The sequence below is a fragment of the Dreissena polymorpha genome, chromosome 1 (assembly GCF_020536995.1).
Source record: "Dreissena polymorpha isolate Duluth1 chromosome 1, UMN_Dpol_1.0, whole genome shotgun sequence".
Lineage (NCBI taxonomy): Eukaryota > Metazoa > Mollusca > Bivalvia > Myida > Dreissenidae > Dreissena > Dreissena polymorpha.
In genome coordinates this window covers 196,323,151-196,346,517 of record NC_068355.1, presented here as the reverse complement: position 1 = coordinate 196,346,517, position 23,367 = coordinate 196,323,151, and positions in this window count along the sequence as shown.

Sequence of the window (23,367 nt, the reverse complement as noted above, 5' to 3'; positions counted from 1 at the left end):
CATTAAAGTCGCCATAAATGTCGCTCAGAACACCTAGGTGAACATAAGTAGTCGCTTTGCCTACTACTTCCTGTCCGAGGTGCCATATGCGCGATAGTGATTTGTAGCTGATCGGAGTTTCATTGTAGACAACGACTTTGCATTTTGATGTTTTGTACAGGTACAAAGAAACAACACTGCATGAATGAAGACAAAGTTAACTGAAGTAATCAAATAATAATATTCTGATGCGAAACAACTTATCATATGTTTCAAATAAGCTAAGAAATGGTTAATGTGCATCTGCTTATGCCTCTAAGCAGGAAAGACTATATTCAAATTACACGTTCCAACATCAAACAGCACACTTAAACAAATGACACACATAAGACAACGGCACACATCAGAGACAATTCTTTCGTACAATACATCCCGATAAATCAACATCATCATTATCATCATCATCATCTGAGCAATATGCGAAGCACCATCCCATTAAATTTGGCTAGGACATGATTTGTTCGCATAGAATTCACATTTAACTAAGCACCAATTTATAAAATTAACTATAAATATTAGTACTGCATCAACAACAAAATTGCGTTAAACGCTACATCAACTTAATAGCTACCCTTATACTACTACTCACCTAACAGTATATATTCAAACCGTTTACAATTTATTCAGATTTAACCTTCAGTTTTCTTTTTATATTTGTTAAAAAGAAGCGCTATTTAGTTGGAATATTGTTTGCTGTTTATTACTTAAATTATTAACGGCAAAAATACTGATACAAATAGTGCTTTAAACAAATAAAACACTTAATCGAAGATAATTAATTATTGATCACAAAAAGCATATAGATTGACATAATTCTCTGAACGCCAACCGATTAATAACGACCTATGCCATGTGATTAACCCTTCAAGCAACACAAGGAAACAAGTTGCTTATGCTTTATATGATAATTATGGTGATGAGGAATATGATGATGATGAAAAAGAACAGAATGAAGATTACAATGATGATGGTGATGATGATGACGATTATTATCATGATGAAGTCGATGATGATGATGATGCTGATGATGATGACTATTATGATGATGGTGATGATGGTTTTGTTGTTGATGATAATTATGATGATGATGCTGCTGCTTTTGATGAAGAAGATGAAGAGGAGAAGAATGAGAAAGAGGGTAATGATGTTGTTGATGAGGTGGAGGAGGATAATGATAATGATGATAATTTTGATAATGATGATGCTGGTGATGATGATGATGATGATGATGATGATGATGATGATGATGAGGAGGAGGAGGAGGAGGAGGAGGAGGATGATATTGATGATGATGATGATGATGATGATGATGATGATGATGATGATGATGATGATGATGATGATGATGATGATGATGATGATGATGATGATGATGAGGAGGAGGAGGAGGAGGAGGAGGAGGAGGAGGAGGAGGAGGAGGAGGATGTTGATGTTGATGATGATGATGATGATGATGATGATGATGATTATGATGATGATGATTACGATGATGATGATGATGATACCTTAAGTAATCGCAAACAACGTCTTATGATTACACATTCAAGTTATACAGGTAACATGTTTCGTAATTGCACGTTCTGGATTAAAAGAACACCAAAAGTAAACAAGTGACATGATAATACAGGCAGCAGATGAAATCACACAAAAACATGGAATGTACATGTCTAGTTGTAAATCAGTAGAGTGATCTCCAGCGTGCCCCTGCTAAATACGAGGTATACCTGTCTACAAAAACATTGAATGAACAAGTCTAGTTATAAGTCAGTAGAGTGAGATCCAGCGTGTCCCTGGTAAAAAAGAGGTATGCCTGTGTGCTGGTGGCTTTGTTAAACGCACTACGATCGTATATTTATATATAATGATAGGATGTGTGTATAAATAAGAGAAAACCATTTAATTAAACTGAATATGTTAATTGTACCATAAATTATGTACATTATGTATTCATTTAACATATGATTGAATAAATACCGTAAAAAATGACATGTTCTCAATATATATATATATATATATAGATATATATCATTACAATTATTACGTTTTCTTGTCAAAATTAAATCAACTCAATCATTCTTTATATGAATTATTGATAGTTTTATGCCTGTAATGGAACATGTGATTTATTTTCTGAAATTCTATGTATTTCGAAAGTATCTCGGTGTTTAATAGTAATAATCAATAGATTGTCTAGACGCAACCCATTAATTAAATAACAACAAACCTTTGCGATATCGATAATTTTCATGTTTTTTTATTTGAGTTTCAGAATAGAAAATGCACATTCCATCAATAAAAATGTCTTCACATATGATGCATGATAGCATTTCTTAATAATCTCTGTTCTAATGTTTGTTTTGTTATGATATGCTATAACTATTTTGCAGTGCATAAAACATAATTAGCATGTTTGTTATCATTGTACTTTCTAAAACCATACATTTCCCATGAACCTAACTAGTGTTTACATTGAGATTACTGTCATTTATGATATTATACATGTTTTCTAAATATTTATTGCAAACGCTTTGATTGACCAACAATTAATAACTATATGCACATCGTCATCAACGAACACTTTGTTTTCACAAAATTCACTTAAAGGATAAAAAGTGTAGATTAAAAAAATATTTATTACGCAAAGTTTATTTCGTAATCGTTTTATGTTCATTATCTTGCAAATATAAAAACAATAATACTGTTTAAATTGTAGAACATCAATGTATGCGTTGGTAATTTATGTGTACATTTCTGAATATACCATTTAAGTGTAAGAACTGTAATGAATTTTGGTTTGCAGTTCTATTTTCGAATATTTCCTATTGTTTTGGTATTTTGTGTGCTAGCTTCATCGATCAAATGTAACCGTACAATACTGCGCTGCTTACTTCCCTTGGGTATATTGAGTGTATGTTCACCTACGCATGTTAGATACGTTTGCCGCCATTGCTATTGAGGCAATTTCTTCGACGTTTATACCGGTTTATAGACCGAATGGTGTAAGTTTTCCATATGTTATTAATGCTATATTGCTTGTATTTTGTTAAGGCAGTAAATCTTTTGAGGTATATTCGTTCATTTAGGTTTTTTCAGTAAATATTGTTCGTACTAAAATTACGTCGTACCTACCCTTTCGACCATTTGAGGCTATTTGTTAGGGTAACTTTCACAGATTTCTTTCGTAACTATATACTTGTTTATAACTTCGTTATAGGCTATTTGTTTTACCTTTTTCAATCAATTAAAGTATGTTTTTATTATAATACATTATTTTCATTGTATTTTACTGAAGAACTGAACGTCTTTTTGTTTTGTTTTGCGGCCAAATATCATATATCGAATTGAATGTGAGAATAAATACTGATGCCAACACATACAGTATTTTGGTTCGACCCGAACTGTTTCTCTATCTGTTTCAAGAACATAATAGTAAAAATTGGCCTACACTTGGCTAGTAGCAGATGGAGACGAGGGGAACTGGACATCGAACTACATCCACGTTCCAAATAATCACACTAAAGTCTCATCTGTAGTTAAACCTGAGGTAAGAAAGTTCATTGGTTGGATGTGAACACGGGTTGTTCGTTCGTTATCTACCAAAGGAACGGCTCTTTATGAAGAGATTAGTGATGACTTTATTAAGCGCTGTTCTACTTCACTGCGCAAAGTGACTGAAATTTTGGATAAAGTAAGTAGTTTAACTTATGATAGTAATGTTGGTGAAATCAATCTTATTGAACAGCAATTACAATAAACCTATGACAGTTACGTGAAAGTTAATACGCATTTGAAGTGTACTTAAAATCTGTTATAAGTAAAGCAAGTCTTGAATAATTACTGCAAACGCGTTGCTTCAGGAAAAAGCGAAGCTACATGCGCTGGAAAATACTGACGAAATTAAACAATCCATAATGACAAAAGTCATGTCAAGCGTGAAACCAAACTATGTTCATGGTAGTGTGAAGACACACAGTTCGAGATCCTCTAGGAGTGAACTCATTGCATTCAAACAAGCAGAAGCCGAATCTGCCAAGATAGCATGCAGTAAGCTTGAGATCATCGTACCGAAGAGATCCAGTCTTAGCATGCGAGGAACTTTGGTCTCGACTTGATGAACGTTATGGAAAAGAGGAGATTCTCCACCAATCATTCACAAGGCGAATTGGATCATTCTCTCCACCGACCTACACAGACTCACATAAATGGTATGAGCTTAGTGACTTGCTGAATGAAATACTTGCCTTGAAAGAAGACAAAGAAGGTTTCTCAACGGCTATATGATTATATGATTCCTCGATTGACTTAGCACCTATAGTAGCCAAGCTTCCAACAAATGTTCAAGAACGGTGGGCAGTCAAGGCCAACGATTACAAGAAGAAACATATCGTTAGTTTCCTTTCATTTACTGCCTTCGTGGAATTAATAGGAGACCAGGCTACTATTCGTTACGATCCATGTAACAGCGCCGGTGTAATGCATTCAGATTCGTTTTGTACAGCCAAAAGAGAGAAAGGTGGAGAGACCACTCAAAGAAACAGTGGCACAATGAAAACAGTAAAGTGGGTCTACTACAAGTCACCAGCAGATTTACAAGTTTTAATGATGTAGATTACACATCCCGTGCAAAAATTGTTCTTGTAAATGTAATTGTTGATAGTAATCCTGTCAACAAGCTTAAATGCTATGCTAGTGTAGATGAACAGTCAAATAAGACGCAGGCAAAGAATGAGTGGTTCAGTAGTTTGCATGTTGATTTTCCTGAAGAAGCATTTCATGTCAATACTTGTAGTGGAATATCCGTTGCAAATGGTCGTTATTGTACATAATTTATTGTATCATTTGTTTCATGACATTGTTTCTTACAGGTTACGTTGTGTCATTGAATGTCCATATATACCATTTAATATGTCTGAACTTTGCACATCCAATAAATTGAGACATACATCTCACCTTGCAAATGTCGCCAGTTCCTTGCTCCCTTATGATCCTAATGTTAACATACTTATGCTGATACGATTGACGTACATAAGGTGCATTGCGGATTGAAGGTCAACCAGTGACATTTCAACTTAATGGTCTCGGATGGGTGGTTGTGGGTTAACTTTGTCTAGGTGATTTTCATGTCTAAAGTAAGTTAAATGTCAATAAGACCCAGGTGGTATCTAAAGGTAGGAAGTCGTTGTTTTAGCCCTGTGATACAGTCTTTTTTGTAGTGGACTCGTGTTTTAGTTATGATCATGTCTTTTTCCAGACGGCCATTAATGAAAAAACACTCTCGGTTGATGATCGGACCTTTATTGACATCATGATTAAGATTATGCACAAAGACAGAAGCGTTTGTTGTATTGCCCCTTTACCGTTCAGGAGTCCAAGATAACGTTAACCCAATAATCGGTAGTTGGCCTTGAAACCTGTTCGGCTTCTGCATGCAAGCTTTGCTATGAATCCTGTAAAAAAGGTCTGTGTGTTGAATTCATGTCAAAGATAATTGGTAACGGACATACATAAGTTGCCCCTCACTTGTCTACTGTTGAGAATTGGGAAATTCAAGAATGCTGGTACTTGCCCATCTTTGTAGTCTTTCACCCGAAGAAGCCCAATCAAATACGTTGTGTGTTTGATTCCTCTGCAGAATATTAGGGAACCTCTTTGAATAAAGTATTGTTCAGTGGCCCCGACCTGACTAAGAGTTTGATAGGAGTTTTGATGAGATTTAGGCAAGATCACATCCCTGTTACAGTATATATAGAGACGATGTTCTATTGCTTTCTAGTGGATGAGCAGCACCGATATTATCTCAGGTGTTTGTGGTACAAATACAATTATCCAGATAAGGATTTGATAGATAACCACATGCGTGTTCATGTTTTGGAAATAGCTCTTCCCTGGTTCAGGTAACTTACGGCCTTCGTAAGTCTAACGTAGAATCAGACCTTGATGTGCTCGACTTTGTGACTAACAATTCTTACGTCGAAGACGGCTTGACGTCACAATCTTCACCTGATGACGTGGTGAACCTGGTAAAGCGTACCCAGATTGATTTGGCTAAGTGTGGTTTGCGCCTACATAAGGTGAAATTAATGAAATAAATCGGGCAATAAATCGCTGCAATTTCTTAGCACTTTTTGCTCACCCAAGCACGTATTTTCAGAAGTAAAGGTACTTTCCTTTCAAATAGAATAATAAATGCAAACATGTTTAAGTACTGGTTTATATTTATACATAACTGCATAATATAGTTTTCAATAACAGAATATGTTTTATATCAAGTATATTAAGGACAAAAAGACAGGACAATGATGTTATCTATCCTTAAACAACGTTATGAGTCTTTTGTTTTTCAAATAGTTAGTATTGACACAAACAAAATGATTGTTTAATTGATAACAAATGGAATAACAAAATTTAGTTTCACCAAAAACAGTCAAGCATCACTTGCCTTGGCAAAACCAACGCTTTACTTCTGTATTAAAAACTTTGTTTTCTATTTACTGCTTTAACAATAATAAGATACTGTTATATAAACCTCTAGGGATAGACATCAGGCTGTTCTCGAATAATACACACATTTGTTGAATATGGGTAATTAACTTTCATCGACAGGGTGCTTTTCAGTTTGGAAAATGAAAATGCTATGGGAAAACGCTTAGTTTTACGTTTGGACGCTGGAAAATGGGCACCATACTTTAAAGAAGTTAAACACTGGCTGAACTAAATGAATTGTCATGTGCACTTTACATAACTATATCACCGTCTTTCATGCTTGTGTATTTTTGGACGCTGAAATATTAGCACTTTCGGTATAAATAATGAAACAAGAACGCAACATTGGTTAAATCGCTATGTGTACAAGATGCAATAATGACGGTATGTGACTGTATGCGTTTGGAAGCTGCTTTAGTTCTCACACGAATATTTTGGTCCATGAAATATTAAGTTTTGCAATTTTGGAAAATAAAAAAATATTGGTTATGTGCATTTAAATGCAATACAACCACTAAATTCGATTACAAATCACATGCAAGTGATACACTTAGACGGCATTCTATCAACATGATAAGATGATATGTACTCTGCAAGAACGTGTTAGTCTAGAGTCGGAAAACTCGTTTATATGGCATCTGTTTACGTAAACATGACCATTATAAGTAAATATGAAAACACACGTTGTAAATACATAACATGACTAGTAACGTGCACGGGTTTCATTTAAACTGAAAGTGACTGTATCAGTTGAAAAGCCGCCTTAGTTTTCTGAAAGAACAAACTAGTCCCTAGTCCGCGAAAACTATTGATTCGTTCTTTTGGACAATCAAAGCTACACTAAATTAACGCACGTGACACGAATTTATACGGCACCTGGCTTTCTCAGCTGTATACCGTAAACGAACGTATTAGAACATGTTCGTGGAAAATTATTGGATTGGGACTTTTGACCAAGGAAACATGGGGACTGTGAATAAAAAACGTACATAAAAAGCTTATTTTGATTTATCATAACGTGCACTTGACTTCATCAGCATAGTTACCATATGATGCATGGAGCTGTAAATACGACCAATCAATTGCTTGAACACTGTTGTTCGTATTATTCGCCGTGTATATTCTCTTACTTTCAGAGGAGTTATTCCTTATTAAAAAACATAGCAATATTTTGTATTGCTTCAAACAGTTTGTAATTTGTTATTTTCATAGTTCAACGGGTTTATTTTCACTACATCATGTTCACATGCATTCATCCAATTTTATGTTTCCGCTTATCAGATAATAGAATAGACTCGCCTAATAATAAATACGTTGAACGATAAAGAACAAAATGATGATTATGTTGATCAGAAGGTTGATGATGACCTTGATGTCATCTACTTCTAGCGAAAATTCTATTATTGGGGCGTTCCAGTATGTGTATTTACCTTCTAATTGTTCAGTCTTCAAATAACTATTCACTATAAGAAAATGTTTGCTGGGGAAAGAAAATGGCTTAAATCGATGTGTGAACCACTGAGCCAATAACATAGCCCATGGTAGGTGTCAGGATACCAAATACTTGACATGTCTTAGGAATCTTATGTAGTGAACATTAATGTTAGAGAATGTTACGTATTTGGAGCATATCGATTAATTAATGGTTAAGTTGAAATTAATAACTGAGTGTTGCAAAGCTCGCCAAACGTAAAAGCAACCACTAACAATTGACAGTGACTCAAATAGTTTATAAAAAGTTAAGCCTTCTTGATTAATGCCATAATACACTATAATAATCATCATAAACAGAAACAACACCAGCATCAGCACCACCATCTACATTATAATCAGCATTATTATAACCCTTTTGGTATCGTTCTCGTTCTCATCATGATCATCAATATAATCATCATAATGACCATCAACATCGTCGTCAGTATCTTCAGCATCACAATTTCCTCGGCTACAATTGTATTATCATCATAATCGATATATATAATCACCATTATCTTCATCTCCACGACAACCTGAATCATATTTATATTTTAATGTATTTATAATATTCAATCCATCAACACAAAACTTTGATCCATCACTGACATCATCAGAAACATCGGACTTCATCATGTTAAGCCATACCCACCAACAAAAACATAGCAACTTTTGCCACTACCACCACCACCGTCGCAACTACCGCCACCATCGCCACTACTACCGCCACGACCACTACCAACACTAAGACTACCACCATCGCAACCACCGCAAACACCGCCACGATCAAATCAACCGCCACCATGCCAACACCATACCATCCGTCACCATTATTGCCAGTACATTGTATTCTCACCACGACCACCGCCTCTGCCGTCATCTCCAATGCCAAAGCCACCACTAACACGATACAATTATCCTCATATATTTATTTGTTTAGACAATTAATACATGTATACCCATTCGGATGGTCGAAGCAGCTCATTTTATGGATTTAGTAAGGTATTTAATCCTTTTTTCAAATCCAGCCGAGAATAATAGTAACAGTAACATGAACTAATAATACTTGTGAATGTATTTTGTAGAAATCATAATTTACATATTCCTGACTACAAAAAATGGGAATTGTGAACATGGATATGCATTTTCTAATGAGCGTGTACCATTTCATTTTTCGGTTTTAATTAGAAATAAGATATTTGTTCCGTATAGCATATCTTAAAAAAACCTCCGATAAATAATGACTAAATAGCAGTTGAAATATATTTAATAGAATAATAAATGGGTACACTGATCAGTATTCACCAGCGAGATGGAACTGGATTTATTCTGATTAAAATTAGCGGAATGTGTTAAAATAAAGACTCTGTTATCAATGCTACAGACGGTTTTTATAGATATCTGGAACAGTTAGGAAAATGTTAAATTATTATTTAAGTTCGAACATGCCTTGTTTTATATTGCATTTGATTTAAAAAAAACGAAACCGGGTGTTGTTCCACCCCGAAATAAGAATGTACATTCTAAATTATGCAATTTGTGTAAAAATGTGTTAGAATATATCAATATATCTAGAAATTATGACTACATGTTACATGTAATTTATATCACACAAATTAAAAAACAACAAATACAGATCCCATGTTCAGCAACTTTTGGAAAAGAAACTGAATGACTAGAAAACAGAACGAATAGGAAATATTTAGGATATTAATGTTGACACCCTAGCTTTATTTTAAATTATTTTCATTAATTGGTTAAAGTTTATGTATAAGTTATTAAGGAAAAACCAGTCCCTTATTTAATTTAATGACATGATTTTTTTAGTTATATAATACAGTTTGAATTATCATTACCATGAATGATTATTGTTAAAAGAATATGACAGTTCTGTAAACGGTTTGAATAAGGAAAGCAGATATATTTTGCTATAAGGTATATTTTAATTGCTGTAATTCAGTCGTAAAAATGAGCATTGGGTATTAATAAACCATATTAAGTAGTCACGTGTTAGGATAGGAATACGTTAATTGTTCCTTAACACAAAATTTGCTATCAATAAATGAAACTACGAATACAATTAATGTAATATAATAAATATGTTGACATAATAACCACACGTTAACTATTGTTATGTATTTTGGTACGGTATATATTAAGTTGTTCGTGAATTAGGTAAACCTCCTTTCGAAATTCGGTAGACATATTTATTAAGAAACCGGTTTCATTTTTCATATAACGATAAAATAAGCTACTGGATACTAAAGGAGTTACAAGAATTCAAAAAGCGATAAAGTCTCAATGACTGAGCATTCCGGAAACCAAAACGCTCAATCAGCATATTTTTATAATCATATAATTGTAAATATTGTAAATATTGTACATCTTTATTAAAATGTGAGAAATAAATTGATACGGAAATGCCACATATGTATAAAAACATATCGCAAACTTTGTTGCTCATGATATAAGGATTAATTTCGCATGTTTATGGTATTTTCCATAAAATTACGAAGCAATTGATGTCTCGTTGACTGACTTTCGAACTCTGCACTTAAAAAAAAATTAGTACCAAAATATATATATATATATATATATATATATATATATATATATATATATATATATATATATATATATATATATATATATATATATTTATATATATATTTATATATACATATAATAAATCAATATGTAACGCTTCGTTTTAAAACAAGAATTACATTTTAGATTCGTTCTTATGTGTGTGTTAAAATTATTTGTGTACATATTTCCGAATATTTTCGAACATCATGACGTCACACGATTTTGTAGTTCTGTGTTCGATACTTGTTAAACACCATACCTACTGTTTATTTGCGTTTGTTTGTTTTGTTTTTTTTTCATTACAAAAAAAGGTATGCGATATAAATATTCTGGCCTAAACGTATAATTAATACACTTGTATGTGTAAATCGTTACATTGCTTTATGGCTGCACAACATAACATTTGAAGAATATTAAAATATTTGAAATATAAAAACAATGTGTACAATCATATTTATCAAATCAAGGTGAGTGCAAAAGACAAACTAATGCTTTATTTACACGTGCATATATTAGTTAACGAAATAGAATTGGGCAAGCTACGCGCTTAAGAAATATATCTTTCTAAAGAAGAGTGTGTTATGAGTATGGACGATGGACATTTATATAAGAAAAAATAAAATAAAAAGTTCAGACAATATTGAAAGGCCGAATATACCGAAAACTTGAACGTTGAGGTGCGAATAATTTTAGGGACTACTTCATTACATAGTGTAAGGTAAGGCTAACCGTTTAACCGTTCTAACCAACAATCATTTGCATTTACCTTAACCTTGCGCTTATGCAAGAGTTCATCATTATTATGGAACTTTGTGTAATAAAACAACTTAAAACATACTAATCAGATATTATTTCTGGATGTGTGTTATCATAATATTGTAACGAAAACTGATCGTAATGAAATCACCATTTAGAACGTTATAGGGCAGCATCTTTTATTTGCAACGTTGAATTATGGAACGTTCGATAAGGCGTGATGTGGGATGCAATATGTCATCCTGATACATCCGTTAAGAAAGCAACAGTTACACACCAAATTCACATATCCTGCGAATATGTTCATAATATCGCAGTGGTTGGTATAAGAAATGTTTCACTGCAAACGCCGATTTGTTATTATAATATAAATCAGAAGATTACAGGAAAGGCTATAAGGGTCTAGATATATATTAAACATAGTTGCTTAAAGCGGACGAAGCGAGGCTTCAGCTTCAGTTTTAGGTAAGTAGGACGCTTAATCAAAACTGTCATGACAGTGACTATACTGGATCTAAAAGGAACGCAGGTTATTGGTTAATGCGTTTGTTTTTTATTAGTTGATTAAAAATATATGTTTTACAAATATCGGCATGATGTCGGTTGCACATCTTAAATAGATATATATAGTATACATCGGGCCGATATGTAGCTGTGTTGCACATCCGATGTCGAACCGATATAAAACCCGATATTGGCCCGGCATTGGAAATGATATCGGGCGAACATAGGACCGATATGACATGTTTGCTGGGTGTCTAAGCTTCATCACATACCTGCAGGAGTGTTTGCCAAATATGTCAGAAATAAGTGCGCCTATTCAAAATTATTTGGAAAATGACTCAGACTGGCAGTTGAAAACCTGTTTTAGTTTTTAAGAATCTAAGTTAGGGTCAAACGTTGAGCGTAGATGCTAGTTCATGTGGACTTGCAGCAGTCTTTTCGCAAAACGAAAAATAGACTGGATATGTATCCCGCGCATTGAATCCAACACAGCAGAGATCATTTCGAATTGAAAAACGACTCTGGCAATTTTGTTTGTTGAAAAAAGTATACCATTAGTTGTATGGACGTGAGTTTACAGTAGACGAGCCTCACAAATCACAAGCCTCTTAATCGATAGTGGATTTCTCTTGCAATTACACAAGTATGACTTCAAGATGAACTATAAATCTAGTACAACAATGTTTGTGTCAAGAAATAAAATACCTGATACTCAGGACAAAGTACCAAAAATTGATATCAATTAATTACAGTTTAGTGCTCATTTACCTTTGTCTGATGAGAAATATAGGGCATTTACACAAAGTATATGAAGATGATAAGGACATGCATGTACATGTATAAAACCCTTGTTTGAGAAAGGATAGCCAGAAAAAAGTACCAACCTTCATTTAACGCTCAGACACAATCTCACATGAATATGTGATACAATAATATACAAATCGTTAAAGGTGATATTCCGTAAACATTGTGCACCGAATATATCAATGTATAGTAGCATGAACAAAAGAGCATGCGAATGTATGTTCTGGTGCGGATTGATGAGAGACGTAGAGAATAAAGTAGAGAAATCTATAATGTATTCAATTAATCATAAAGAGCCAATAATGCCAGTGAAATGCCAGTGATAGGTCGTGATCAAAGATCAGTGCAGATTTGTTTAAATACCAATGCAGACATTATGTATTAACTGGACTATTTTTCAAAATGACCAGAAGTTGAAAAGCTTGATTGTTTATTAAGTTAAGGAAATATTGTCGCGTATCTGAAAAAAAGCTAATTCGGCAATTTTGCTACATTGATCAACGTGTTACTGATAATTGACCGCAGTTCGCTTGTAATGAATTTACGAAATTTACCACAGAGTGTCCACATTATCGAGACCGCGTTATGGTAAAAGTATGGGGCAAAGTGAAATATAAGTTCAAACAAATAAGCAAATGCTTAGGAAAAAGTGATGATCCCAACAAGGCGTTACTAGACTATAGGTATAACCCATTGGGAGGTATAAAGAAGTCACCAGGTCAGCTGCATGTAGGTTGTAGGTTCAGTTAATAATGAACACTCAACACATTCCTTTTTCAAACATAAAATTTAACTGACACACCACTTAAGGTGCACTGTGTTGAATAGCATTGACTCAATGACATCTCTAACAAAAGTAGATGAAACAACAACTTAATTTAGAATAAACGACATGCTTACCTCAATGACAACGTTAATCCGATGTTTATAACAATAAATCGAAACGATATTCACTTCAATTTACTATTATTCCGTCCCTTTATCGAAACTTATTTTAAATCATACTATTTTATTGTATTCCTATCGAAGTTTACATTATGTATGATAAACACACAATCCGAACTACGTTTTACACTCGTTCGATGCCTTAAACAAATAACTAACTTTTATAAAAAAACACGTCCGAAATGTCCTTAACATCCAGCACATATAGCTCCAACTGGAATGTTTTGTCAGAGAAACTACGTCACACGATATACGTTATCGTTTGAGCATTCAATTGCATGACAACTAATAGTACGGAAAGCCGGTACAACACTGTACAATGATACAGGGAACACTCTTTAGTGTAATATAAGAAATATTAAACTCCACTTCGGTCCAAATGGCATTATAGTGACCAGTCAGGCAGACACAAACTGTATATGGACCTCAGCCTACGTAAATATATTAGTGTTGATCAAAACATGTGTTGCTATGTACGTTTAATAATTGAGCTTTTCATAAAAATAAGAATGTGTTATTTAGTTGGTTTTCGATTTCCTGTTTGATTTTCCCCTCAAAAAACTTTTGTAAAGAAAGTCTTAGACAGATAAACCAAATACAAACTATTTCTCATTGAAGAGTGGTAGTGGAGCATGTATATTGTATTTCAATTTCGAAAAGGACAAATATATAATGATATGAGTGTTAAAAAAGAGAGCAAGTAGATCATTGACAACGTGAGAATGATGTATTTCAAAACGCTCAACAGACACGTTTCAACGGCACGAGACTTTATCATTAATAGGTGTCTTGGTATTAGAAAAAATTCGGGGCAACTTGCCTAATATCTATTCTACAAAAAAACGGTATAATAATGTTTATTATTTTTATAACTAATGACTACGCGACGCATAAAAATGATATGTTAATGTAAATCCGCCTGGTTGACAAAAATGCACTCTAAAATATACTTACGTTAATGGGTAAAACACACGTGACAATGAAACATGAGAACTGAAGTGTATAGAGTTATTAACCGCAATAGTGTATACATTGTTTGAAAGTGAGCAATGTAAAGGCACATACAAGTTTCAGTATGGTAGTTTTGCATGTACTCAACAAGAACGTGTATGTCCGTTATATATATATATATATATATATATATATATATATATATATATATATATATATATATATATATATATATATATATATATATATATATATATATATATATATATATATATATATATAGTTTAATACTCATCAACGTATTGGGATGTATGTAAGTCTCACACCCGAATTTTTGGGACAGTTAGGTATTTATTGGGTCGTACCTAAGTATTGGGTCAAGACCCAATATAAATAAGACCCAACAAAATCGTGTGTTTGATATTTATCTGTATGGTTCAATACATGAGTACAGTTTACCTTCTTAAACATATTTATTGGGTCTCAGTTTCCCTATCCGGTCGTGTTATATATAAACACCGATTTCGTGTATATTTTGTATATTCCCGCTACAGTTTGCGCATGCTCAACACTGCAGCTGGGCTGAGCGAAGGTTACGCATGCGCAAACCTACTTCCCTGTATCATGGCAACTTTGCGAGGTAAGAGCATGCTTCGGAAACTATATATGGCGTCCGAAAGATCACATGGATACATTCAGCTAACAAAATGTTCTCATTTATTCAATTTCATGAAATTCCACATCATTAATGGGTACAGTTATTCTGTAGAAGAACACAAGAAAATAATATATGTTTTCAAGTTCCATGAAATGACACAAGTTGCAAATTTTATTTTCACCAGTGGGTTCAGAGGAAGATCGTTGTCAATTGCCTTTAGGTCATTATAAGTTTTCATTGTTCTCATATTTACGAAGTTATTAAAAATATATTTCTACTTTAAGTGAAATAAAATAATAATATAAATATGTATTAGCAAGATTACAGGTTAGCCATGATACAACTTGCTACTTCTAAGTTTAAGTATGTGTGACCTTAAATTGCATTTTAGTAGTGGAAATGTATAGTTTTAATTATCATCTTTTCCCATCACTTGCAATAATACAACCATAAATCAGTGTACTTTGCTTTAATGATAAGTTAATTGAACCCCATGCATAACCCTGTGCTTGTATTTCAAATATTAGCCTCAGGGTATCAATTCTCTAAAGATTTTTTGCCGATTTTATTTAATTTATCAAACTGTTTCAAGTTTAAAAAAATAATTTAAGCTGATATTTCAGGTAAAAGACTACCCTTTCTGAAACTATAAAATGTAAAGAAAACAAGCGATACTAACTTGACCTTACCAATGTTCAAATGAAGTTGGTTCTGTTTATATCTCGCAACCGGTTTGGAACCAATTATCAAATGTTCACTCAAGCAAGCCATCATACATTTACATTACATATTTACACTGACATGTATCCAATGTTATGCCTTAAAGGTGAATCAAAACATCGCTCATATTGTTAGAATCTTATACAACAAAACATTTTGATGACTTATACTGATCTATTTAGTATTATTTAAACTGAATTAACCACACATTTACCTGGTCAAATATTAAAATTTTACTTGGTTCAATGAATCTTCGTCTGCAGTTGTGTTTACGCAGAAGAGGCTGTCAAGTTGGAAGTTTGCCAATACAATGTATTCGTATTGACTTGCTTAAATTAGGACCCGATTTCAAATTAAAGTAACAATCACGCTCAAAAATATAGAATATTTCGTTAAATAAAGCTAACCCATAAATAATCAATGTTCCTTTTAGCAAAATGCAAAATTTCAACGTTAGATGTTGTCTGGTAGAATTGATTTAACGAGATGCAAAATGCTCGTTTTTATTTTTTTGTGGCCACAAATAATTCCATTTATATCTCCCGTGAAATATCCGAACATTTACGTGCGAACACGAGATCGGATACGGTAAGCGTCGGAAGCATGACGTAGCTCTCATGAATAATCATTCTCTGAAATCAAAATGAATTCTGGGTAACTGGAACTTAGCGAATGCGAAAATGGCTTGTATAAATTATGCAAATGAACGCAACCCGAATGAATCCGATCCTGACTAGAAAGCGAAAGTAGATTACATCGTGGAACGATATTTAGATATTAATATGTTTAAAACTTGCCGAATGCTTGTAATATAAGGTTTTTACATCAATGTTACTTGTTTTTAGGGTCTTCCTATTGTAATTAACCATCGTATGGTACTACTTGTTGTCGAATGTTTTTATATAGCATAATACAGTAGCCGTATGTATTGGTGAGCGTGATAGAGACTTTGAACGACTCCACCTTTACTAAATTTTATAATTATAAAACATGTTCAAGAATTAGTTCCGTTCGAAAATTGGTACCCTGAGACTAGTTATTTTGTATTTGAAATTGATTATTTGTATGATTTGTATGAAGATAGAAATGTCCTGCACATCGATATATCGGCTATCCGTATGCATTGTATTTTTAATTTGTATTACTATTATTATCATTGTGGTTATTGTCTAATCATAAATGTTTTGTTACATGATTGAATAGGATGTTAATTTAACGAGTGTATTTAAAGAGAACATTTCCTTTTTTTCTTTCTTAGAGAATAGCCATGGACGGAAATTCCACAAATCTAACACAGCCATATTTGTCAAAAACTACCATTGTAAACTGTGAACATAGGATTTGTTCGCTCTAACGTTTCATTTTACTGCCATTGCTTTCATCGGTGTACATACTTATGTAATTACCTTAAAAAAGTTTCTATACGCACAGAGCTCCAGATAAGGGTCGTATATTCGTAAATAAGAATTATTTTAAAGTCCGTTGCGTATTTATTTTAAAATCTTGCCGTACCATTAAGAATTATAAAATCAAGTAACTAGTATTATTTTTAAATCGGTTAATATCGATTTTTATTGAGTTATTTTTGTGTATTAAAGATAATTTCGGTACTTATATAGAATGGTTATCGGGTTTGTTTAACGAAGCGCATTTTTTCCAATAAAAGCGGCGTGTACAGTCTATCTGTCAAAAGAATGGCTGTGCCCAGAGGATGTCCGTAAAACTGCAGAGTGCAAAAAAGAACGCTTTTAACATATTGTACGCAAAGTGAGCCAGAGTTGAATGTTAAGAAAGACATTATAGAAAAGATCTTATACGATGACATCCATTATTATTTATGTTTATGTCATTAAGAAAAGTTATGAATTATTTTCAAAAACTTAGTAGTAACGTTAAGAATAACATTTCAGAGTTAAGAATTATTTTTGAAAATCTGGTAGTAACGTTAAGAATTTCACAAAACTTTATCTGGAGCTCTGACGCAGAACAAAAAAATAATGTAGACTTTCTGGTATGTCATTTTTTTTCCCCAAAAAATCCTTTCAAGCAGTCCTTCCGAAATACCGTTGATCCTAGGATTTTTCCAATAATAATTTTGAAAATCCGGGAAGATAATTTCAATGAATGAAACAACTACGTTAATTAATATCCTTGCATTATATCGTACTGCTAACAATCAGGGCTTATTCTGCCATTCGCCAAATTAGCCAATGGCTACAAATTGATCTATTTGGCTAAATACAATTCTATTTGGCTACAACTTGTTCTTCATTAAAAGTTCAAAATAGCCTAAAATAGAAGAATTTTGCCAAAACAAGGTGAATTTGGCTTAATAAATTTTTGAGCCAGGGGAAGCCCTGAAAATGTTCACATACTATTTTTACCAAATGAAAAGAAAAAATAAATCAGTAGGCCTCGAATAATTTTTCCAGCGCCATTCATCCCTGCAGGGCAAGTAAGCCTGACAATCCACTCGCCCTTCACTTTAATTTTCTCGCCCTGTTTTTTTTAAACATTTATATTTATAATAATGATCAACCAGAACCTTTGTCTAAATTTAAACTATCATATATGTTTAATTGTTTTTTTTATGCCCCTGTTAGGGTGGCATATAGCAGTTGAACTGACAGTCCGTCTGTCCGAAAACTTTAACGTTGGCCATAACTTTTGCAATAGGGAAGAGAGCAACTTGATATTTGGCATGCATTTGTATCTCATGTAGCTGCACATTTTGAGTGGTGAAAGTTCAAGATCAAGGTCGTTTCAAGGTCAAAAGTCAAAAAACAAAATCAAGGGAAGTAATAACCTTTAAAAGGGAGATAAATTCTAAACCTGCCAAATGATATATTGAAATTTTATTTCCAAACAGGGCAAAAGTGGGCATTGTGTTTGTGACGAAATCATCTCTTGTTTAAATCAAATTGTGGTTAAAGTGCTCAGAATTTGAAAACACATACGTTGCCATTTTTTCTTGATTGCTTTAACTTTCTAACTACATGTATTTTTGTCTCAGTTTGATTGTTTGATTTGACTGTATACCTTGCAGCGTATACAGTACTAAACCAGGTTGTCAGTAAATATTCAAATTCAAAGAGTGCATTTTAGTTAAGTCAATCCATATCATTTTCATGATGAGCCTCCTTATAACATTGAAGATTTAAAGCTTCATTTATTTCAGTTAATACCTGTACATGTTTGCACTCTGAATGTTGAAATGCTGACTCTATGTAGTAAAATATTCTTAATGTGTTTTCAACAACACCATGATAAATATTATTTTTGATTAACTTAACAAGAATAATTACTGCCAAAATATTGATGTTTCCATAAGTTTTGATTGCTTTAATTTTCTAACTACATGTATTTTAGTCTCAGTTTGATTGTTTGATTAGATTGTATACCTTGCTGCGTTTGCCGAGCTAAACCAGGTTGTCAGTAAATATTCAAATTCAAACAGTGCATTTTAGTTAAGTCAATCCATATCATTTCCAAAATGAGCTTCCTTTTAACATTGGAGATTTAATGCTTCATTTATTTTGTTGATAAGTGTTAATACTTGTACATGTTTGCCCTCTGAATGTTGAAATGCTGACTTTGTGTAGTAAAATATCATTCATGGTGATTAGGTAAAGTGCTCTTCTGTTTTAATCCCAGGTGATTTGCAGCAGGTTTTTTATGCTTGGTCCCATTTGGACACAAGTTATGCACAACTTAAAACTATGTTCTTGTAACTAACGCATCAGACTGAAAAGCTAGTTCTTCCTGTGACTTGGTGTTAATTGTACTGATAATTTATTCCATTTAGTTGTGATTTACTTCCAGTTTATAAATTCTAATTTTGGCATTCATTATTTTTACTTAACACTTGTATTTTTTATTATGTTGTGTTAATTCAGACAGCTAAGGAACCTTTGCCCTTATATATTTTGTTTATTTTTTGTCTTCCATTTGACAAGATAAATATTAAAACTTTGATTGAAACCTTCTGATAATGGTGTATGCAGTTTTGTTAGTGCCTTCAAATTTAGGACATATCTATCAGTAAATATTTTAATTGTTACTGAATTCGGAACAACATTTTATCATTATACATCAAGGGATTTATTTTTGTTACATTTTTGCAGTGTTTTTTTATCAGTATGATAACAAAGTTATGCTTCAAGTACTTTAAAGTCAGCATCCTTGCTTTTTGACAATATAGTTAGGTTAATTGACTAACAATTATGTGTATTTAAACATGATTCTACTGTGTTACATGGTTTGAAGTAGGAATGAACAAAATGTTGCGAGCTCGGTTATTGCCTTTATTTCTTCTTGGGTTTGCCCCCAAGTGATGGTGCCAGGCATCAGTGCATGTTGTTTTTTTTTTGCTTTTAATAGTAACATGTGATACATGTATTTCTTATGGTATTGCTTTGGTTTAATTTTCACAAAATTTACCTATTATATGAGGCTGTGCACATGTATTGATTTTCTCCACAAACTATGCTTAAATATGAACGGCCACCGGAAAAACTTTGCGAAACCGAAATTTCGCAAACTTAAGTACCCTTTTTCTTGAAGGTTTGCTTATTTGTGATAAAGTATAAGATAAAAGTCTAACTTGTGATTAATAATTGGTTATTTTTGCTTGTTAAATGCGTTTTCTTCACTATGAACTTTATTTGCAAAGTTGGGGTTCCCATGGGATTTTTGTATTTTCCCATGGGATTTTTCATTATCCCATGGGAATTTTGGTTTCTCCCATGGGATTTTTCTCCAGCTTTTTTTATGGGAGAAAAAATCCCATGGGTTTTTCAAAAACATAAAACACGTTCGTTTGTGCTTAGTTATCGATTTTAAGCATTGTTAAAGCATTTGTGCTTATTTTCGTTCATTTTACTTTGATAGAAAAAAAATCCCATTTTTTTATGGGAAAAAAAAATCCCATGGGCTTTTTTTCTGATTTTTAAAGATTTATTCATGTAACCTTCAGAAACACTACCTTTTAACAAATGATGAGCATTTCTCGCGATTTTAACGCGTTAAATCGTGTTTGAAAAAATAAAAAAATCCCATGGGATTTTTTGTCCCATGGGATTTTTTTGTCCCATGGGATTTTTTTTCCCATGGGATTTTTTTTTCCAATTGGATTTTTTTTAAGGTATAAGTTTCTAAAAGCTATATAATAATAATAATAATAATAATAATAATAATAATAATAATCGTGCTCAATATGATGAATTTGTACTTTTAAGCGACTAACATTTTTATTCGAGCCGATCGTCGAGTCCGAATGGTGAGTATAAGAGCAATTTACCAGTACAAATAAATCTCACTTGTTTAGAGAACGCTACCGTACTATAAAATAATCTTGATAATAAGTCATATCATTTTTCGACAGAAAATGAAAACAGTATCCATATTGATGTCAGCAATGTCCCCTGCTATGATAAATATTGACAAAATGAAAAACCTTGACAATAATTCCGTGTCGAATACGCATTAGATTATAGCAATCAAATTCATATAAGCATTGATAAGATAATATGCGAAAATGGGTCTTATGTCAAATACGGCCAGCGTAGCTCCATTCCATAATGTCCGGTATTAAGTCACGTCAAGTTTCGTGGTCGAATTATAGCATAATAATCATTTTCACATTACGCGAATCATATGAGTTTCCCTACATATATTGTGTTAAAATTTATGTTACACTAATGTGCGATGATGAAAAGGGGATTTCGGTAATTCTACATTCGCCCGCCTAGTACCGAAATCCCCATATTTACGTCTTAAAGGGTCAATAGGTCATCGGTATGAATGGTTTTTGACTTCACATGAATGTTAAGGTGCAAAAAAATGATATTAATTTTAATTATTAAGCACTCTTGACAGCATTAAGTTGCCTCTCAGTGGGGATTTCGGTAATTCTACACTAGAACTTAAACGCGCGCCGGTACCGAAATCCTGCTGTGCAAACCTTCAAGTGTCAACAAAATTATTATAGTGGTTTTTTTTTCATTAGCAACCAGTGACATGTATTATCTCCCATTCGGTTACTTCTTTTGGAAAATAATTAGCGGGGATTTCGGTACTGCTACATTCGTACGCCCAGAGCCGAAATCACCCATGTTTACGCCAATCCCCCATATTACGCCTTAAAGGGTCTATATGTCATTATGTTTGGGTTTTGGCTTTGCATTAATGTTGATTTGTACACAATCATATTAGTGTTAATCATTTAAACACTCTTATCAGAATATTGTTTCCATTATTAAATAGTTTATTAATGTGAAAAATGTGTAAACGAATGTAAAAAAGGTAAAATGTACATTTAAAACATTGGTTACACAAAATTATATGTAAATATAACATGACATAGTAATAATAAGTCTTCAGAAAGTATTTTCCAAACAAATCTGATGAAACAAATGATATCGTACTACCTTATTTACAATATGCTATACACTTTTGCAATTTAGTTATCAATGTTTAATCAAAGCATAAATCAGCATATGTTGCCTCTTAGCGGGGATTTCGGTAATTCTTAACAAGCACATAAACCCGCGCCGGTACCGAAATCCCCGCTGTACAAACCTTCAAGTGTAAAAAAATACTGATTTAGGTTTAAATAAAGGGAACAATAGTATTTTTGGCCACCAAAAAGCACTTCCGCGTCAACAAAAAGATTGAAATTATGTCAGAAACCCAGCTTTTCATTGTATATATTGCAATACACCATCGGCCGCCGAGAGCGGAATACTGCGCTTGGCCGCTAAACAATGTAGATTGCATCAAATTAAATGTCAATTTTCGATTTTATTACAAAAATAAGCACTGCCTTTTTATAAATATGTCAAGCACGTACACTTAACAAAAAAATCGATATATCTTTATGTAATGTAGAAAAGTAAAGCGCTTTATATATAACAATGTTTTATAATGTCTCTCTGGTTGAGAAAAAAAAACTAAACAAAACCATGTAGAACATATAATATGTTTTCATAATTAAAAAAAAAATATTTAATGATGCACGTGATGTTTTATAATTGATATAAGTTCACGTGTCATTGAACGAGTTAAGGGAGAGATGCGAATTAAATTACACATAATTAAAAACTGATACTATACTGTCAGCTTGATTTATAAATTGTGTTCCATCGCGCCAATATATTCATTGTTCCATGAAATTGTGTATAAAAGCAAAACGATTGAAATTATGTCAAAAATCCTGCTTTTCACATGAAATGATCTTTAACACTTTATTTATTCCAATCAGGAAAATAACAAATACAATAATAGGGGAAGTCTATACTGTGTATTAAAAACTTGTTGTGGTGATCCCTATCTTATCCGCTCAATACACATCCACCTGGCTACTGTTCAGAAAAAATTAGATTTACTTCCAAAATAACTGATTTCATTAATTGCTAACTTGTTGTCTACATTTTAAATTAACAACG